Below are 22911 nucleotides of genomic sequence, written 5' to 3' on the forward strand. Positions count from 1 at the left end.
CTCAAGGCATCCCTAATCCTTGCAGCCCAGTGCTGGGCTCCTCTATTAGCCCTGCTCTCTGGCTGTTCAGATTCAGCCTCCAGGTGTTGAACCTCCGAGTTCCATGCCACAGTGAATCTTTCACCCTTCCCTTCACAAATGTTATGGAGGGTACAGCACGCAGATATAACCTCGGGGATGCTGTTATCGGCCAGGTCCAGCTTCCCATACAGAGAGCGCCAGCGGCCCTTTAAATGGCCAAAAGCACACTCCACAGTCATTCTGCACCAGCTCAGCCTGTTGTTGAACTGCTCCTTGCTGCTGTCAAGACTCCCTGTGTAGGGTTTCATGAGCCACAGCATTAAAGGGTAAGCAGGGTCTCCAAGGATCACAATGGATCATTTCGTTTTCCCCTACGATGATCTTCTGGTCTGGGAAAAAAGTCCTGGCTTGCAGCTTCCTTGCAGTGTTCCAAAAGATGCGTGCGTCATGCACCTTTCCAGGCCAGCCTGTGTTAATGTCAATGAAACCTCCACGGTGATCCACAAGTGCCTGGAGAACCATAGAGAAATAGCCCTTCCGATTAACGTACTCGGAGGCTAGGTGGGCTGGTGTCAGAAATGGAATATGCATCCCATCTATTGCCCCTCCACAATTAGAGAAACCCATTTGTGCAAAGCCAGTCACAGTGTCATGCACGTTACCCAGAGTCATGGTTGTTCTGAGCAGGATGTGATTAATGGACCTGCAAACTTGGATCAATACGATTCCAACGGTTGACTTCCCCATTCCAAACTGGTTAGCAACTGATCGGTAGCTGTCTGGAGTTGTCAGCTTCCAGATTGCAGTAGTCACCTGCTTCTCTACTGTCAGGGCAGCTCTCAATCTCATGTTCTTGGGCTGCAAGGTGCGGGCAAGCTCCTCACCCAGTCCCATGAAAATGGCTTTTCTCATCCGTAAGTTCTGCAACCACTGCTCGTCATCCCAGACTTGTATGATGATGTGATCCCACCACTCAGTGCTTGTTTCCTGAGCCCAAAAGCACTGTTCAACAGTGGTGAGCATGTCCACGAATGCCACAAGCAATCTCGTGTCATATGCGTTACTCACGTCAATATCATCGTTGGAGTCCTCACTGTCACTTTGGATCTTAAGGAGTAAGTTGATTGCCAAATGTGTTGTGCTGGTGAGACTCATCAGCATATTCCTCAGCAGTTAGGGCTCCATTCCCGCAGATTGAAAGGGAAGACAGAGCGCGCAGTACAAAAAAGTTTGAAAGATGACGCCAGTTGTGGACAGAAGCAGAGGGATTGCTGGGATTCATTGAACCAATGCATCACAGGGTGTTGGGACAGGACCCAGAATGCCCGGCACATCTTGCCCCCTTCCCACAAGCCACAACGCCAGAACAGGAAGAGGTGCTCTGTGGGATAACTGCCCACAATGCACCGCTCCCAATGCTGCTGCAAGTGCCACAAATGTGGACATGCCAGTGCGCTTGCAGCTGTCAGTGTGGATAGATTGCAGCACTTTCCCTACTGCGCTCTACGAAGGCTGGTTTAACTCAAAGCGCTCTACATTTGCAAGCATAGCCAGGCCTTTAGAGTGTGGCATCCGAAACTGAACACAGTATTCCAACTGAGGCCACACCAGCGTCAAGTAGAGTAGGACAATTACCTCCCATGTCTTACATACTACACTCCTTTTAATACACCCCAGAATTATAATAGCCTTTTTCACAACTGCATCACACTGTTGGCTCACATGTAACTTGTGATCTATAATAACCCCATGTTCTTTTCAGCTATACTACTGTCTTGCCAGTTATTCCCCATTTTGTATTTGTGAAGATTTTCCCTTCCTAAGTGTAGTATTTTGTGCTTGTAATTACTGAATTTCATCTTGTTCATTTCAGATCAGTTCTCCAATTTGCCAAGGTCATTTTGCATTCTAATCTTGTCCTTGAAAGTGCTTGAAACCTCTCCCATCTTGGGGTCACCCACACATTTTATAAGCATATTCTCTACTCCATTATGTAAGTTATTAATGAAAATGTTGAATAGTACCAGACCCAGGAGAGACCTCTGTGGGACCCTACTTAAATACACCCTCCGACAACAAACCATTGATAACTACTCTTTGAGTATTGTCTTTCAACCAGTGATCCACCCACTTTATAGTAATTTTCTCTAGACCACAATACAATAAATAAAATGTTAATATGATGTGGGATTTAATACATAAGGATTTAGCCCATCTAAACAATTATGGAGACTGATCAGCATAATAGCAATGCTTAGCCAGTTCCAAGCAGGTTTAGAAAAGAGCTAGTTGCAGCATTGCCAACCTCAAGTATTCAAAAGTCACGTCAGGCCTCAAAAATAAGGAGATGGTTTGTTATTTTTTTTTAAATCTCATGAGTTTTAAGATAAACATTCTGGGTTAATTTTATGTGTCTTTTGTTTTGTGATCCTTTAAAATCTACTTGAGTCATGTTTCCAACCTTTTCTGCAACCATGAGAGTTAGAAACTTACTTTAATCTTTTAAATGAAAGCTGAGATAACAACATGATTCCAGGAGCTGCAGATTTAAGACAAGCAACATGGGAGACATAATACAATTGTGAAAATTGGCCACACCATTATTACTAAACGTGATCCTATGTGAAGTCCGTTAAGAGTGGGACCTCCTTCTCCATTATTTATTGATTTAATCATTTGACTTAAATTCAAATTGTCTTGCTCCCACCCAGTTGAGTTTACCAGAGCAGACAAAAAAAGGGAAATTTAAACGTGACAATTTAAATATAACTGACAATCTTTTCCCAATTTCTTCCCTGTAATCAATAAGTTTTATCCTTTGGAAGGCGATAGTTTAATAAATGGAAAAGATTGTGTACCTTGTACAAACTTCCATTGAGGTGATTAGTTTCAGTCCAGATGGCTTTGTGATGTGTTTCCTCTTGGCAGTGCTGGGTGTCAGCATGGATTCTTTTAAGATTATGCTTATTAATGCAAAGTCACTGGTTATGAAGACAGATATGATGGTAACTTTTATAAAGCCCCATGTTTACATGTGTAACTAAAACCTTAGAGACACAAGGTGGGTGAGGTAATATCTTTTATTGGAACAACTTCTGCTGATGACAGAGATAGGCTTTCAAGCTTTTTGAGCTAAAACCTTGTTGGATGACACTGTAAGGCTTGGGGTGACACAGGTGTCTGCAGCTAGCTAGAGGCAAAATTCAGCTTGAAGTGAGGGAGGATCATGAAGGTGGTATTTGCATACTGCCTCCAATGAAGGAAGTCTCCTACACCAAAAGTAGAATGGTTAAGTGTGACCATTTTGTATATGAATCTCACAGTGGGATTAAAGCGGGACTAGTGATTTTGTGCAGATCACTGTGCTGCTCAGATGTGGTCTGTCTGAGATTTAGGGTAGCACAAGTTGCTTGGTTTATTGTTCTGAGTGAAGTAAGTGTCCTTGTAGATGAGACTCCTCTGGTCTATCCCAAGTTCTTTGGCTTGCATGACAACCATGGGACTGTTGCAGTTGGTTTCTCAACTTCTGTAACTGACCATACTCTATATCTTATATTTTGAGCTGGGATTGGTGGGTTTATACCATTGTCATAGCCACTACTTTGTGGTCAGGTTGCACCTTTTCTGCTAGGGAAACCAGGAGTTGTTTAATGTTTCACCCTGGAGGTTAGTGTTTGCCCTTGGTATATTTGCAGATAGTTTGGATGGCGAATATTCTCTGGCCAGCAGATCACTCTATCATTGGCGTTGTAAAATATTATAATGATCTCTGTACTTACCTGTTGAGATAGTGGCCAATGCCCTTTTCTTCAGCTTCATCTGCACAGATTGTTGTGATTTATAGATGTCCTGTGGTGAATGAAACAAGAAGGTTGACATCTAGGGTGCTAGTGAAAGACGACTTGTGTAAACCTGACTGATTGTGAAATCAAGATCTATTTATTTATTACATCTTATTCCATATTTGTGTAGGAGGTGAAGAAAGTGCTAGCACGGAGCAACTGTGTGCAGGAAAATTCAGGAACTGCATCTGTAGCTGTTATATGTGCAGGGTGCAACATGGGGGAAGCTTCTTGAGCTTACACACACATGGATTGTGTGACTTACACATGCAAGGGGCCAACATTTTGGCCCCTTGTAACAACCTAAGGTCAAGCGTCAAGAACATTATTGCTATAATTCTTGGTATGGTGTCCCTCACAGCCTGTATACTTTTGTGTGGAAATGTCTGTGGATGCAGTGACAGGACAACATGTGTGTAGTCATAGAACATCAGGGTTGGAAAGGACCTCAGGAGGTCATCTAGTCCAACCCCTTGCTCAAAGCAGGACCGATCCCCAACTAAATCAGGCTGCTGGAAGAAAGTCAGTGACACAGAAGCCTTTTCAGACATCCTGTGGCTGTTCTTGGAGTGTGCTACCATGGTGTGCTGGTATCAAATGGGCATCTTGTCACATCTGAGATGTGACATCCTCAACTACCCTTTGGAAACATTTTGTCCTTTGTCTGGAAAGGGTTTATATAGGATGGCAAGGTAAGGATGACAGTTCCTGCCATTTCTGTGCTTTCCACAAATAAAAATTAGTATAATGGTATGTGTGACTGTGTGGATAAATTATTGTGAATAACTGCGTTTCAGTGCAGATGTAACGAATGTCTAGCTGTCTATAACTCAATCTCAGTGTCTATGTATTTCTCTCTCAGCTAGAGTGTAATTTCACCTCTCTGTTTACACTATTACAGTCTCAATTTTATGTCTGTTTTCTAAAAGCAGTTGAATTAGAGCATTTGACGTTTCCTTGTTCTAACGTACTCCTGTACAGAGAGAATCCTGGATCAGGGAGAAGAATAATATTTCTACGGGATACAAGAATGCAATGGGTGTAACAGAATGGTAAATTCTGTAAATAGCATCCTGTAAGGTAAACTGCAGTTCTGGCTATGGTACTAGAACTACATGAGGTGTGAATGGGGGTGGTGATCATGATTAGTGGTGATTAGTTATACCATTATTATCTCTTATTTCTCTATTGCCATAGGTCACCACCATTTGTTACAGACCATGTAGGAAGAAGAACTGACCTGAAGAAGAGCTCTGTGAGCTCAGCAGCAGCAGCCACTGCCAGTCGCACCAAGGGGCACAGAGAAGGGGTGCATTATTGGAATATGTTACCCTCGTCCTCACTCCCCTCCTCCCATCTAATGTTGTTTACCGCACTCGCTGCAAGTTGTTAGGTTGTAGACTGTTTGGGACAGGGACAGTGTCTGCTTCTGGGCTTGTGCAGTGTCTAGCAGAAAGACGACCCAATCCTGCAAGAGACCTCTGAGCATGCTGAAATATGAATAATAATGATGAGCTTTTGTAAGTAGCTGAGAGCAGTGACACCCCATAGCTGTGTTTATATTATGTGAAAAATCTAGATTTAGGGCACAAGTGTGATCAGAATAGGGCCTTTAATGCCTTAAAAGTTCACTTTGATTCTGGAATATCTAGATGGGGCTAGCTAGTGGGAACCAATTAATGTGATGAGGTGTACAGTATGCATAGAAAGAACTGCAGCCGTCAGACAGGGTAGGGAGCAGGGATGCTATGATCTGTTACGGCTTTAATTAACTACTGAATTATTTTGAAAATACTCTTAGTTGGATTAATTTCTTTTGGTTTCCTTCTCATGTTCCTGGAGCACAATAGAAAGCTGACTAAAATGAAACCTTTGAGGAGTGTTTCATCATTTGAGATCTAGGTTAAATTAAAAAAATTGAAATGAGTTGACTTATAGTTGTTTCGATTTTTTAAAAAATTAATTTTATAGCAAGTATGGAATTAGTTTGAACTTGTCGTTGCCTTGGCGGGGAAAACAAACATTAAATAGAAGCAAAGTCAATCACATTTGAACATTTGCATTTTTACCATTGAGTGTGTTTACCTGAATTATCATCTTGTAGCAGACATCTCTGCTTTGCTTTGATCTCATGCTACCAAAGATATTTTACACGAAGCAATCATTAAAAACCCCACACACAATTATGACAATTTCTGAAAAGCTCATCAATTAATATAAGGTGCAGGGGCTTTTCATTTTAATTTTAATGTGCTGTAGTGTAGAATTAAAAAATAATGAAGTGTTTTAAAGAATCCTTAGATTTTACTTCCTCCTAATATAGCTGCAGATGTGTGCTTGATGTGAAAAATGATGGTGAAAGGGACTAGATTGGATGACTTTTAGGATGAAAAAAGGTAGCGAGTAATGAACCAATAGGGACCTGTGTGCTACTGAGTTAATAGAAATAAAACATTCTGTGAGACTTGTGAGTCATTAATTCAAATGCTGGTGTAAATATGGTTTCGTTCATCACCTGTTTAAATTATGTTTATGTACAGTTCCTGCATACAACCTCTACTGCCTTGTGTGAAATGCCATTGACTGGAGCTAGCATTTTCATTTATACAAACAGTATTTTCTGTGTTGCCAGTAGATGGGAGAAATAGTAGTCTCTAGTTATCAGTGATACAGATAGGCCATAGAAAAGTCCCATTAATTTCAAATTAGCTTTCTGAATAAGTTTAAATTAAATCATTTCCTGGATTCTTCCTAATATTTGTATGTTTTTTATAATAATGATTTATAACTGATGGGCATTCTATGGAGAACATAGCAAATTAATATGTGATCTTACAGAAAATTATTCTTTCATTATGAAGTATTTTTAGGATAGTAGAAAAGCATTTTAAATGCGTAGATACATGAGATCATCAACCAAACATGATACACACATCTGGAAATAAAAAGAAGGTTTTTCCCGCCCCCAACAAAAAATGTTTTTAATAAAAGCATTCCCTGTTTTCTTTTCTAAAGCCCAGTGCCGTACCTTTTTAAAGACACTCAAGCAAATTTGGATCCCAGTCATGCTCTCCCTGAAGTCAGTGGCTAAACTCCCGTGGACTTAGAACTGGAGCAGGCCCATGGATATTACGTGACTTATTAAATCTAATGCACAAAAAAATTCAAAGTATCTGGATATGTAGGGCTTTGATTGGCTCATGAATGATTTGCCTAGGACACCTAACAATGATCAGATGATAACAGCTTTCTGTTTCTGCAAGTCTGTCTGGGCTTCATCTAAACATGGCATATAGACATAAATGGCTCCCTTTACCAATCTCTGCCAGTTTTCATAAGTGATCAGTCACCATGATTTGAATAGCTTCATGATGATTAAGAGAAAATGCCAGAATCAAGTCCCTGGTTCAATCCTTATAAATTTCAGCCAGGCACTGTCTCAACAGAGCTAGATCAATTGCTTTAACAGTTCCAAAATATGTTCTTTAATAAATGCCTCCAATGTTAGAAAATGTTTGTACGTAATGCACTATTAAACATCTTTTTAATCCTAAAATAAAAGGCCTGATTTTTAGCCAGGACTTAATCCAGCCTCTAATACTATGGCCATGATGGCATCTCTTTAGATACCTACCTGTCTTGTTTGCCAGTGTAGTTAGGTATATAATGGGTGCAGGTGCAGGCATAACTGAATATTGAGGCTGACCCTGTGTGTGAATGAGTGTATAATGCAATATTTCCAAATTACAATTGCACAGCTGTCTGGGGAACAAACAATATAAACTTGCATATACTTTCCATGTGTGGAAAAATAATTGCACATAAAATGGTGACATTCTTTATATTTCCATGCTGAAGACAGCATCTTTGCCTGTCAAGGGAGTATCAAACCCTACGCTGAGCAAAGAAAAGTACAAAAAGTGGGAAGGATGTCATCTTAGGCGACCGTTATGTACAGATAGAAGAGGCATTTTTCTTGTGATGTAAACTGTACTGTTGGAAGAATAAGAACACAGGTTTCATGGAGGGTGTAATCCATTCCTCTACATGGCCACTGTACCCAAGATCTTCTGCGTAGTCCCTATGCAGGTTAGAATTGGCGTGGAGGATCTTTTGCTAATCCACCGCACCAGGGGTAAATTGAACACAATCTCAATTTTTTCAGTTTAGACAATGCCAATAAAGGGATCAAATTAATGGTCTATAATGTATCACTCCCACACAGGGGAATAAAGTAGTGAAAAGCGCACCCTCACTTTTCTGCACCCACACTGTGGATAGCAGCAGGGAGCACAGAGGAAAGGAAGGAGAGGCCATAGTAGAGCTCCTACTCCTTATGCAACACAGGTGGGTAGGAAGTGGAAAGAGCCTTGGGTCAATATTCTCAATGCACCAGACAATGCAACTATACCAGCACACTTGCGGATGTATGCTGCATTAGGCATAGGGGCTGATGCAAGGTATGTCTCAGCTGGAGCAGGGGGAAATCTGGGGGCAGACTGCGACTCTGAGTCACCATCTGTTTCATAGGCTGCTCCTGCTGGGGTGCAACACAGTGCTGCCTAATTCACAGGGCTTGTGGCAAAGCCATAAATTTAGCCCATAAGGATTTGCCAAAAATCCATCTCTGGATTCATGCTGTCACCATATATGTGAATGTGGCTATTGCTAGCTGAGGACTCTTAAAAAAAAAAATACCTTGAGCAAAATCCTCCCTGAATGGCCTTATGCAGTGTGACAAAAATAGTCACAATACCAGGCAGCATGATCACTCCTCAGAAGTTACATGACAAAGTAAAAGATACAGCAGGTAAGGACAAAAGCGGTTTTAAAAATAGCCTGAAATGTAGCCAATATACAGTTCTAAAAATGTGTAGAAAAGGCAAGCCCCCTACTATGTTTTATGTTCTACACCTGGAACGTGCATAGCAAACAACTATGGTTACACTGATATGTAACAGCCTCACTTGGGCAATAATTTTCAAGGGATGAACTGAACAATATTTCCACTGTTCTGCACAAATCAGATGTTCACATCATTTTTCTCTTAATTATTAGAAATTAATGCAAACCAAATTCCATTATTTAATTCTGTTTGAGATAACCCTGTCACACTTGGACAGTAATACCATGGTGATGAGAATGGTATAAAATATCTACGTAGAGAATCAGATTTTTTTTTTTTTTGGTTTATACATGACGATTTCAACAGATGAAATGCAGAATCCTGTTCCATGTGTGAGCTCTTTAAAATAATCTCTCACTTAAAAGGATCCCTGAATAAATGGTCTGTCTGGTTTTGTTTATAGTGCTTATGAAAGGAGCCAGATCTACGTCTTTAGAAATTAAAGGCCTCTTAGTTTATATAGGAAATAATCATACTGCTGCTTTGCAAGACTAGCTCTTTCATAGCAGGTTAACATTGGGTTGTCTCCCTTCAGTAGAGGAAGACCTGGAACGTTTCCTTGACCCCATCATCTGAGAGTATTAGTGCTTCAAACACAATAGACACTGACTCTCTGTATTTTGGGACATCAACAAATAATGAATGAGCAGTTTGTGTTGAAAGAGTTTTTATTGTTAGGCTGCAAATCCAAATTATTTGTGGATATAATGCACTGGTGGAGGCTTTTTATATGAGTGAAGAAGCTGAAATATTGCTTATTTCACATAAATATATTAATTTTTAATATTACATATTTAAAGTACTCCTTTTGTGGGGAAAAAAGGAGTTTTCTTAGCAAATAATTCTACAATGCTTTAATGGCTACATTTTGCACCTAGGTATTCTCCTCATGCACCCCCACTTGGCAGATGCAAACACCCGTGTGTACTCTTGAATAAGTCTAACATCTGTGCCCACAAAAGCCTTAGAATTTACACCCACAGAAATGAAGCAATGGAACCTTCAAAACCCATCTGTCCACCACTTGAAAGTGCTTGCAGGTGGTAGAATAGTGCAACAGTATGTACAGGTATTAGCACATGCAAAGTGTGTGTACATGTATTTTCTTGTGCAATTTTGTATACATGCTGTTAGAGGTTGAAAATCCAGCCCTAAATATAAATATTTTTATCTTGTCGCTTAGAATTCTTTATTGTTATACCTCCACCCGCATTCCATGGGCTATATTTTCATCACATCATCTTAATTTCCTTCCATAGTCATTTGCATATTGTGACAAATTGCGAGCACTACTTTGATGGGTTTCACACTTTCCCTTCCTAGGGAGGGTTCAGGGCACTGTTTCTCACCCAGAACTGGAGTATTAACTGCCCCACTAGTGTCTTAGGAGGCAGTGGAGAGGGAGGGACCAGGTCTTGCCCTCTACTCCAGGTCCCAGCCCAGGGGCCCTAGGGATAGCAGTAAATCACTTGAACTAGCAGTTCCTTCCCCTGGGCTACTTCCCCCTCCTGCCCTTCAACTTGTGGGGCTTCCTGCCCTCCCTCTGCACAAACCAGGTGTCCCTTTACCTAGGGTTTTGGTCTTCTTAGCCCACCACAGCACTTCTCCAAACTCTCCTCTGCTTCCCTCCAAACTGCTCTCTGCTCCAATCCAATCTGCTTCAACTCCTTCCCTTATCTGATTGAAGCAGGGGGGTTTTATCAGGTGACTGGCTTCAGGTGCTCTAACTGGCTTCAGGTGTTTTAATTGGCTTCAGGTGCTTTAATTCATAGATTCATAGATATTTAGGTCAGAAGGGACCATTATGATCATCTAGTCTGACCTCCCTGCACAATGCAGGCCACAGAATCTCACCCACCCACTCCTGCGAAAAACCTCTCACCTATGTCTGTGCTATTGAAGTCCTCAAATCGTGGTTTAAAGACTTCAAGGACCAGAGAATCCTCCAGCAAGTGACTCGTGCCCGATGCTACAGAGCAAAGTGAAAAACCTCCAGGGCCTCTTCCAATCTGCCCTGGAGGAAAATTCCTTCCCGACCCCAAATATGGTGATCAGCTAAACCCTGAGCATATGGGCAAGATTCATCAGCCAGATACTACAGAAAATTCTTTCCTGGGTAACTCAGATCCCACCCCATCTAATATCCCATCACAGGCCATTGGGCCTATTTACCATGAATATTTAATTACCAAAACCATGTTATCCCATCTCCTCCATAAACTTATCGAGTTTAATCTTAAAGCCAGATAGATCTTTTGCCCCCACTGCTTCCCTTGGAAGGCTGTTCCAAAACTTCACTCCTCTGATGGTTAGAAACCTTTGTCTAATTTCTAGTCTAAATTTCCTGGTGGCCAGTTTATATCCATTTGTTCTTGTGTCCACATTGGTACTGAGCTTAAATAATTCCTCTCCCTCTCCGATATTTATCCCTCTGATATATTTATAGAGAGCAATCATATCTCCCCTCAACCTTCTTTTAGTTCGGCTAAACAAGCCAAGCTCCTTGAGTCTCCTTTCATAAGACAATTTTTCCATTCCTCGGATCATCCTAGTAGCCCTTCTCTGTACCTGTTCCAGTTTGAATTCATCCTTCTTAAACATGGGAGACCAGAACTGCACACAGTATTCCAGGTGAGGTCTCACCAGTGCCTTGTATAACGGTACTAAAACCTCCTTATCCCTACTGAAAATACCTCTCCTGATGCATTCCAAGACCGCATTAGCTTTTTTCATGGCCATATCACATTGGCAGCTCATAGTTATCCTATGATCAACCAATACTCCAAGGTCCTTCTCCTCCTTCATTACTTCTAATTGATGCGTCCCCAGCTTATAACTAAAATTCTTTTTATTAATCCCTAAATGCATGACCTTACACTTCTCACTATTAAATTTCATCCTATTACTATAACTCCAGTTTACAAGGTCATCCAGATCCTCTTGTGGGATATCCCTGTCCTTCTCTAAATTGGCAATACCTCCCAGCTTTGTATCATCCGCAAACTTTATTAGCACACTCCCACTTTTTGTGCCGAGGTCAGTAATAAAAAGATTAAATAAGATTGGTCCCAAAACCAGTCCTTGAGGAACTCCACTGGTAACCTCCCTCCAGCTTGACAGTTCACCTTTCAGTAGGACCCGCTATAGTCTCCCTGTTAACCAATTCCTTATCCACCTTTCAATTTTCATATTGATCCCCATCTTTTCCAATTTAACTAATAATTTTCCATGTGGCACAGTATCAGACGCCTTACTGAAATCTAGGTAAATTAGATCCACTGCGTTTCCTTTGTCTAAAAAGTCTGTTACTTTCTCAAAGAAGGAGATCAGGTTGGTTTGGCATGATCTACCTTTTGTAAAACCATGTTGTATTTTGTCCCATTTACCATTGACTTCAATGTCCTTAACTACCTTCTCCTTCAAATTTTTTTCCAAGACCTTGCACACTACAGATGTCAAACTAACAGGCCTATAGTTACCCGGATCACTTTTTTCCCTTTCTTAAAAATAGGAACTATGTTAGCAATTCTCCAATCATACGGTACAACCCCTGAGTTTACAGATTCATTAAAAATTCTTGCTAATGGGCTTGCAATTTCATGTGCCAATTCCTTTAATATTCTTGGATGAAGATTATCTGGGCCCCCCGATTTAGTCCCATTAAGCTGTTTGAGTTTCTCTTCTACCTCAGATATGGTAATATCTACCTCCATACCCTCATTCCCATTTGTCATGCTACCATTATCCCTAAGATCCTCTTTAGTCTTATTAAAGACTGAGGCAAAGTATTTGTTTAGATATTGGGCCATGCCTAGATTATCCTTGACCTCCACTCCATCCTCAGTGTTTAGTGGTCCCACTTCTTCTTTCTTTGTTTTCTTCTTATTTATATGGCTATAGAACCTTTTACTATTGGCTTTAATTCCCTTTGCAAGGTCCAACTCTACTTGATTTTTAGCCTGTCTCACTTTATCCCTACATGTTCTGACCTCAATAAGGTAGCTTTCCTTGCTGATCCCTCCCTTCTTCCACTCCCTGTATGCTTTCTACTTTTTCTTAATCACCTCTCTGAGATGCTTGCTCATCCAGCTTGGTCTACAACTCCTGCCTATGAATTTTTTCCCTTTCTTGGGATGCAGGCTTCCGATAGCTTCTGCAGCTTTGATTTAAAATAATCCCAGGCCTCCTCTATCTTTAGATCCATAAATTCTTCAGTCCAATCCACTTCCCTAACTAATTTCCTTAATTTTTGAAAGTCAGCCCTTAATTAATCTATAGCAAACTTTCTTCCCTCTACAGGGAATAAGGCTCCCTTCTAACACTCTCCTGCTGCCCTTTGGCCAAGTTGTATCACCATATGCAGATGTAATTTAGTGGTCATACCGCCTTATATGTCAGAGATATCAGGTAGCTAGATGTTTAAATAGTACAGCTGTATCTACAAAACAATGGGTACAAAAGAAAGGAGGCTGTGTTGAGGCTGAGATGAAAATCAGATTTTCCTAAGGTTTAAATGTGTGTGAAATCCATCTTTTGTTGGTGTGTTCCTGATGAAAAAATGTTTGTTTTCATTTTCTGGAAATTAGTGATCTATGGAAGATTGAATATAATTTCCCAATTCAAGTGTAACAATTATGTCTATGAAATTTCACACTGAATGGCTGACCGTATTGAGGTAATTGATGAGATACAGACCTCAGAAACTGGAAAAACTCCACTGATGTTCATGATGTCTAAATTTGGTGCATAATCTTACAGTAGGAGGTAATCCATGTACAAAGTATTCCCCTGGTATCAATGAAGGAAATAATGAAATATTGGCTTTGGATTTATGTTTTCTTATTGTCATCTCTGAGTTAAAAAATCAGTCATTTTAGGACAATGGGAATTACTTCTCAGCCCATCATTTTTTCCTGCTTGCTACTGGAGGGTAGCCTTGGGTCTGTGTAAAATGTCCGTATTCACACACGGAACGTGGGAGCAATGGGTTGACAGTTACACATTGGGCCTGATTCTCTGTCACCTTGCTTCTTGTGCAGTCATTTACAGCCATGAAAAGGGTGTAAAATGCTACAGTATGGGCTATGATGTGTCACACACAGGATTATGACTTCACTGCAGGATAGGATCAAGCAGGAGGAGGATCTGGGCTAACAGGGAGACTTTGTCAAATACAAATAATTGAAATATTAGCAAAGGGAAATCAGGAAATGATTAACTAAATAAACTGCTTTTTGTACAAATAGTCTTTTTTTTTTTAAAGTTAGTCCCTCCCTATGAAAAGTAGTGCACTCAGTGTAGTACCAGTATGCTACCATAATAGGTGCATTACAAATGCCTACATAGTATGACTATTTGCATACCAGCTCAGGGTATGTCTACACTACGGAATTAGGTCAAATTTATAGAAGTCGGTTTTTTAGAAATCGGTTTTATATATTCGAGAGTGTGTGTCCCCCACAGAAAATGCTCTAAGCGCATTAAGTGCATTAACTCGGCGGAGTGCTTCCACAGTACCGAGGCTAGAGTCAACTTCTGGAGTGTTGCTCTGTGGGTAGCTATCCCACAGTTCCCGCAGTCTCCGCTGCCCATTGGAATTCTGGGTTGAGATCCCAATGCCTGATGGGGCTAAAACATTGTCGCGGGTGGTTCTGGGTACATATCGTCAGGCCCCCGTTCCCTCCCTCCCTCCGTGAAAGCAAGGACAGACAATCGTTTCGCGCCTTTTTTCCTGAGTTACCTGTGCAGACGCCATACCACGGCAAGCACTGAGCCCGCTCAGCTCACTGTCACCGTATGTCTCCTGGGTGCTGGCAGACGCGGTACTGTATTGCTACACAGTAGCAGCAACCCATTGCCTTGTGGCAGCAGACGGTGCAATACGACTGGTAGCCGTCATCATCATGTCCGAGGTGCTCCTGGCCACGTCGGCCGGGAGCGCCTGGACAGACATGGGCGTAGGGACTAAATTTGGAGTGACTTGACCAGGTCATTCTCTTTAGTCCTGCAGTCAGTCCTATTGAACCGTCTTATGGTGAGCAGGCAGGCAATACGGATTGCTAGCAGTCGTACTGTACCATCTTCTGCCGGGCAGGCAAGAGATGAGGATGGCTAGCAGTTGTATTGTACCATCTTCTGCCAAGCAGCCAGGAGATGTGGATGGCATGCAGTCCTTCTCCACCGTCTGCTGCCAGCCAAAGATGTAAAAGATAGATGGAGTGTATCAAAACAAGAAATAGACCAGATTTGTTTTGTACTCATTTGCTTCCCCCCCTCCCCTGTCTAGGGGACTCATTCCTCTAGGTCATGCTGCAGTCACTCACAGAGAAGGTGCAGCGAGGTAAATCTAGCCATGTATCAATCAGAGGCCAGACTAACCTCCTTGTTCCAATAAGAACAATAACTTAGGTGCACCATTTCTTATTGGAACCCTCCGTGAAGTCCTGCCTGAAATACTCCTTGATGTAAAGCCACCCCCTTTGTTGATTTTAGCTCCCTGAAGCCAACCCTGTAAGCCGTGTCCTCAGTCGCCCCTCCCTCCATCAGAGCAACAGCAGACAATCGTTCTGCGCCTTTTTTCTGTGCGGACGCCATACCAAGGCAAGCATGGAGGCCGCTCAGCTCACTTTGGCAATTAGGAGCACATTAAACACCACACGCATTATCCAGCAGTATATGCAGCACCAGAACCTGGCTGAGCGGGGAGGAGGCAACGTCAGCGCGGTCACGTGAGTGATCAGGACATGGACACAGATTTCTCTGAAAGCATGGGCCCTGCCAATGCATGCATCATGGTGCTAATGGGGCAGGTTCATGCTGTGGAACGCCGATTCTGGGCTCGGGAAACAAGCACAGACTGGTGGGACCGCATAGTGTTGCAGGTCTGGGACGATTCCCAGTGGCTGTGAAACTTTCGCATGCGTAAGGACACTTTCATGGAACTTTGTGACTTGCTTTCCCCTGCCCTGAAGCGCATGAATACCAAGATGAGAGCAGCCCTCACAGTTGAGAAGCGAGTGGCGATAGCCCTGTGGAAGCTTGCAACGCCAGACAGCTACCGGTCAGTTGGGAATCAATTTGGAGTCGGCAAATCTACTGTGGGGGCTGCTGTGATGCAAGTAGCCCACGCAATCAAAGATCTGCTGATATCAAAGGTAGTGACCCTGGGAAATGTGCAGGTCATAGTGGATGGCTTTGCTGCAATGGGATTCCCTAACTGTGGTGGGGCCATAGACGGAACCCATATCCCTATCTTGGCACCGGAGCACCAAGCCGCCGAGTACATAAACCGCAAGGGGTACTTTTCAATACTTTTCAACTGCAAGCTCTGGTGGATCACAAGGGACGTTTCACCAACATCAATGTGGGATGGCCGGGAAAGGTACATGACGCTCTCATCTTCAGGAACTCTGGTCTGTTTCAAAAGCTGCAGGAAGGGACTTTATTCCCAGACCAGAAAATAACTGTTGGGGACGTTGAAATGCCTATATGTATCCTTGGGGACCCAGCCTACCCCTTAATGCCATGGCTCATGAAGCCGTACACAGGCACCCTGGACAGTAGTCAGGAGCTGTTCAACTACAGGCTGAGCAAGTGCAGAATGGTGGTAGAATGTGCATTTGGAGATTTAAAGGCGCGCTGGCGCAGTTTACTGACTCGCTTAGACCTCAGCAAAACCAATATTCCCACTGTTATTACTGCTTGCTGTGTGCTCCACAATATCTGTGAGAGTAAGGGGGAGATGTTTATGGAGGGGTGGGAGGTTGAGGCAAATCGCCTGGCTGCTGATTACGCGCAGCCAGACACCAGGGCGGTTAGAAGAGCACAGGAGGGCACGGCACGCATCAGAGAAGCTTTGAAAACCAGTTTCATGACTGGCCAGGCTACGGTGTGAAAGTTCTCTTTGTTTCTCCTTGATGAAACCCCCCGCCCCTTGGTTCACTCTACTTCCCTGTAAGCTAACCACCCTCCCCTCCTCCCTTCGATCATTGCTTGCAGAGGCAATAAAGTCATTGTTGCTTCACATTCATGCATTCTTTATTCATTCATCACACAAATAGGGGGATGACTACCAAGGTAGCCCAGGAGGGGTGGTGGAGGAGGGAAGGAAAATGCCACACAGCACTTTAAAAGTTTACAACTTTAAAATTTATTGAATGCCAGCCTTCTTTTTTTTGGGCAATCCTCTGTGGCGGCGTGGCTGGTTGGCCGGTGGCCCCCCCACCGCGTTCTTGGGCGTCTGGGTGTGGAGGCTATGGAACTTGGGGAGGAGGGCGGTTGGTTACACAGGAGCTGTAGTGGCAGTCTGTGCTCCAGCTGCCTTTGCTGCAGCTCAACCATACACTGGAGCGTACTGGTTTGGTCCTCCAGCAGCCTCAGCATTGAATCCTGCCTCCTCTCATCACGCTGCCGCCACATTTGAGCTTCAGCCCTGTCTTCAGCCGGCCACTTACTCTCTTCAGCCCGCCACCTCTCCTCCCGGTCATTTTGTGCTTTCCTGCACTCTGACATTATTTGCCTCCACGCATTCGTCTGTGCTCTGTCAGTGTGGGAGGACAGCATGAGCTCAGAGAACATTTCATCACGAGTGCGTTTTTTTTTCTTTCTTTTTCTTTCTAATCTTCACCAGCCTCTGGGAAGGAGAAATACATGAAGCTGGTGGAGAAAAAAAAGGGACAGCGGTATTTAAAAAGACACATTTTATAAAACAGTGGCTACGCTCTTTCAAGGTAAACCTTGCTGTTAACATTACATACATAGCACATGTGCTTTTGTTACAAGGTCGCATTTTGCCTCCCCCCACCGCGTGGCTACCCCCTCAACCCTCCCCCCTCCCCATGGCTAACAGAGGGGAACATTTCTGTTCAGCCACAGGAAAACAGCCCAGCAGGAACGGGCTCCTCTGAGTGTTCCCTGAAGAAAAGCACCCTATTTCAACCAGGTGACCATGAATGATATCTCACTCTCCTGAGGATAACACAGAGAGATAAAGAACGGATGTTGTTTGAACGCCAGCAAACATACACTGCAATGCTTTGTTGTACAATGATTCCCAAGTACGTGTTACTGGCCTGGAGTGGTAAAGTGTCCTACCATGAAGGACGCAATAAGGCTGTCCTCCCCAGAAACCTTTTGCAAAGGCTTTGGGAGTACATTCAGGAGAGCCGCGAATGCCAGGGCAAAGTAATCCTTTCACATGCTTGCTTTTAAACCATGTATAGTATTTTAAAAGGTACACTCACAGGAGGTCCCTTCTCTGCCTGCCGGGTCCAGGAGGCAGCCTTGGGTGGGTTCGGGGGGTACTGGCTCCAGGTCCAGGGTGAGAAACAGTTCCTGGCTGTCGGGAAAAGCGGTTTCTCCGCTTGCTTGCTGTGAGCTATCTACAACCTCATCATCATCATCATCTTCTTCGTCCCCAAAACCTGCTTCCGTGTTGCCTCCATCTCCGTTGAAGGAGTCAGACAACACAGCTGGGGTAGTGGTGGCTGAACCCCCTAAAATGGCATGCAGCTCATCATAGAAGCGACATGTTTGGGGCTCTGACCCAGAGCGGCCATTCGCCTCTCTGGTTTTCTGGTAGGTTTGCCTCAGCTCCTTAAGTTTCACGCGGCACTGCTTCGGGTCCCTGTTATGGCCTCTGTCCTTCATGCCCTGGGAGATTTTGACAAAGGTTTTGGCATTTCGAAAACTGGAACGGAGTTCTGATAGCACGGATTCCTCTCCCCATACAGCGATCAGATCCCGTACCTCCCATTCAGTCCATGCTGGAGCTCTTTTGCGATTCTGGGACTCCATCATGGTCACCTCTGCTGATGAGCTCTGCATGGTCACCTGCAGCTTGCCACGCTGGCCAAACAGGAAATGAGATTCAAAAGTTCGCAGTTCTTTTCCTGTCTACCTGGCCAGTGCATCTGAGTTGAGAGTGCTGTCCAGAGCGGTCACAATGGAGCACTCTGGGATAGCTTCCGGAGGCCAATACCGTCAAATTGTGTCCACAGTACCTCAAATTCGACCCGGCAAGGCCGATTTAAGCGCTAATCCACTTGTCAGGGGTGGAGTAAGGAAATCGATTTTAAGAGCCCTTTAAGTCGAAATAAAGGGCTTCATCGTGTGGACGGGTGCAGGTTTACATTGATTTAATGCTGCTAAATTCGACCTAAAGTCCTAGTGTAGATCAGGGCTCAGAAACCTATTCTATACCCTATAGTGGCTGAAACAATGAAAGGGCTGGGTTTCCTTGTTTCACCTGAAGCCAATTTCTGTAAAACAAAGTAACAGAATCTGTTTTTTAATCTTCTATATTTCTATTTCCATTTCTGTTTAGGGTAATAACCACAATGACATACAGGCACATTTCTTCCAGCTGTACAGTCAATTCCACTGTGGCTAGGTAGCTATGATTTTTCTTCTTCTAAGAAAAATTGGACCAAAAAAGGAATGCCATATTTGGCATGCTGCAATTTAGATGCTGAAATGAATCCTGTCCTTGAGTAGCAGACGCTGGAATCTACACATTGAAATGCAGTGCAGTACACCAGCTTGTCTCTTTTGAATAAAATCAATACGTGCAATATTGACCGTTTCCAAGTATAGAATTCTACTGTTATCATTATAAGAGCACTGAGATAAAAAATTAAAGTTCTAACAAATTAAAGGGAAATGTCATTCAACCACAATCCCATTTTTTTCACCAAAACTTGGTCCAAACTCTTAGAAGTACTTTCGCTGGTGATGCTCTCAATTGTTTTTAATATAAATTAGCTATTCATTTCTTATGCTTTGAATATTTAGGCCAAAGTGTCAGGAATTGGGATGTGAACAGTCTGACCTAGTGATTAGAGCCAAAAGTTAGCCTAGTGATTGGAGCTGGGTACAGGAACTGGGAGTCAGAGCCAGAGTCAGGAACCAGAAGGCAAGCCACTCAACAGAGCTGCAGTCAGAAGATGAACAATGGCACAGGACTGAAGCAGGACAAGAACAAGGCAGGAGCAGGTCTGGAGGAAGGCTTAGAACAAAGCAGGCACAGAAGAGATCACAGCTGCAGACAGATACATTGAGCCAGACAGTGACTACCACTACTGCTGAGCTTAAATGCAGACTGGTTGGCTCTTTGCAGCCAATCAGTGGGCCAGACAATTAGGCAATTCTGCCACAGCCTAGCTGGGCTTATTAACTGGCCTGAGGGCTGAGCCAGCTAGCCTCAGGCTCAGCTAAGGGAACTCAAGCCTCAATATCCTGACAGAAAGATCAGTTTCCTCAAACATTTTCCTATGCAAACTACACAGGAATATTTCCATCATATTCGGTAATTCTATATCAAATATACTTGTGATTCCAAATTGATCTGGCAACATTTCAGCAGAATGTAACCAAGAAAGTCAATGTTAACGCTGTGTGGGGTTTATTGTTTTCTGTGTGCTCTAAAGCAATCAAACAATTCTGCAAATATTCTTCAAAGAATACAACTAAAATGTTACTTCATTAAACATCTCCTTGGCCCTCATTCTATTTTCCACTTTGAATTGCTGCATTTAGTTTTGAATGACCTTTTATAGCAGTAAGATTTTCTTAACTCTTTGATCTACTGGCACCTAGATGAAAATAACAGAAGGGAAAAACAAAAACGCATGCTTTGTAGGTTGCCTTATATAGAGAAGAACATGAAAAGGAAATAAGTTATCTCATTAAACAGATTAGACATTGTTTGGTGTTCCCTTTATCTGCTTAGCATGCTGACAATTAATGTTATACACCAATACACGTTTGCTTTATGACTTTATGATAAATGAAATAGGGCAAATTTTGCTTTCTGATCCACTCCTATAACTCTCATTTACAAAGGGGGCCATGCACATGTATCTGAGGTGAGACTTTTCACTTTTTTCACCCAATAATAGCACAAAGATAAATAAGTATAGGGCCAGATCCTAGCATTACTCATGTGAATACTCCTTTCACAGTTGCATAGGGTTAGATTGGCATCTTGAGTAAAGAGAAGTATGCATTTACAGCAGTGGTGGGCAATCATGGGCTGCAGGTTGCCCACCACTGATTTACAGTCACAGTTAAGTTCCTTATTCCACAGGAGAAGTAAGATTCATCAGCCCATTTCTTGGAACTTATTAATATTTATTTTTTTGTATTACCGTAGTTAATACCTAGGAGCCCTAGTCATGCGTCTGGATCCAATTGTACAAACACTGTACAAACATAAATTTACTTTCACGGTTTTCTTTCCCATCTGCACAGATTCAGCATAGGACAAAGCATTTAAAGTCATGGTGGGGGGAATATAAAGAACTAAGTCCACAGGGGATGGGGAGTAGTGGCCCATTGGTGGTTTCTCATATTGTGACTTGCAATTTGCCTGATGCCTCCTTACTTCCTGGCGTGGGCATAAAAAAACATACGAATGGTCATACTGGGTCAGATTAATGGTCCATATAGTCCAGTATCCTGTCTTCCAATAATAACCAATTCCAGATGCTTCAGAGGGAACAAACAGAAAAGGGCAATTATCCAGTGATCCATCCCCTGTCATCCAGTCCCAACTCCTGGCAGTCAGAGGTTTAGGGACACCTAGAGCATGGGGTTGCATCCCTGACCATCGTGGCTAATAGCCATTGATGGACCTATCCACCATGAACTTATCTAGTTCTTCTTTGAACCCAGTTATACTTTTGGCCTTCACTACATCCCCTGGCAATGAGCTCCACAGGTTGTCTGTACATTGTGAGAAAAAGTACTTTCTTTTGTTTGTTTTAAACTTGCTGCCTATTATTTTCATTGGGTAACCCTTGGTTCTTGTGTAACGTGAAGGGGTAAATAACACTTCGTTATTCACTTTCTCCACATCATTCTTGCTTTTATAGACCTCTATCATATCCCCCCTTAGTCATCTCTGAACAGTACCGGTCTTTTTAATTGCTCCTCATATGGAAGCTGTTCCATACCCCTAACCATTTTTGTTGCCCTTCTCAGTATTTTTTTCAGTTCTAATATATCTTTTTTGAGATGGGGCAACCAAAACTGCATGCACTATTCAAGGTGTGGGTTTACCAATTATATAATGGCTTTATGACATTTTCTGTCTTATCTATTCCTTTCCTAACGATTCCTAGTATTCTGTTAGCTTTTTTGACTGCTACTGCACACTGAGCAGATGTTTTCAGACAACTGGCCATAATGACTCCAAGATCTCTTTCTTGAGTGGTAACAGCTAATTTAGACCCTATCATTTTGTTTGTATAATTGGGATTATGTTTTCCAATGTGCATTACTTTGAATATATCAGCAGTTATCAACACTTACCTGCCATTTTGTTGCTCAGTCACCCAGTTTTGTGAGAACCCTTTGTAACTCTTCACAGTCAGCTTTGGACTTAGCTACCTTGAGTAATTTAGTATCTTCTGCAAACTTTGCCACCTCACTGTTTACCCCCTTTTCCAGATCATTTATAAATATGTTAAACAGCACTAGTCCCATTACAGATTCTTGGGGTACTCCGCTTTTTACTTCTCTCCACTGTGAAAACTAACAATTTTCCCCTATCCTTTGTTTCCTATCTTTTAACTAGTTACTCATTTATGAGAGGACCTTCCCTCTTATCCCATGACTGCTTACTTTGCTTAAGAGCCTTTGGTGTGGCACTTGTGAAAAGTTTTGAAAGTCCAAGTACATTATATCAACCAGATCACCCTTGTCCACATGCTTGTTGACTCCCTCAAAGAATTCTAATAGATTGGTGAGGCACGATTTTCTTTTAGAAAAACCCTGTTGTTTCTTTCCCAACATATCGTGTTCATTTTTGTGTCTGGTAATTCTGTTCTTTACTATATTTTCAACCAATTTGCGTGATACTGAAGTTTGGATCACCTGTAATTGTCAGGATCGCTTCTGATGCCTTTTAAAAAAAATCAGCATTACATTAGCTATCGTGCAATCATCTGATACAGAGGATGTGATAGGTTACATACCACAGTTGTTAGTTCTGCAATTTCATATTTGAGTTCCTTCAGAACTCATGGGTGAATACCATCTAGTCCTGGTGACTTATTGCTGTTTAATTTATCACTTTGTTGTAAAACCTTCTCTACGGACACCATAATCTGGGACAGTTCCTCAGATTTATCACCTAAAAAG

The sequence above is a fragment of the Chelonia mydas genome, chromosome 5, assembly GCF_015237465.2.
Source record: "Chelonia mydas isolate rCheMyd1 chromosome 5, rCheMyd1.pri.v2, whole genome shotgun sequence".
Lineage (NCBI taxonomy): Eukaryota > Metazoa > Chordata > Testudines > Cheloniidae > Chelonia > Chelonia mydas.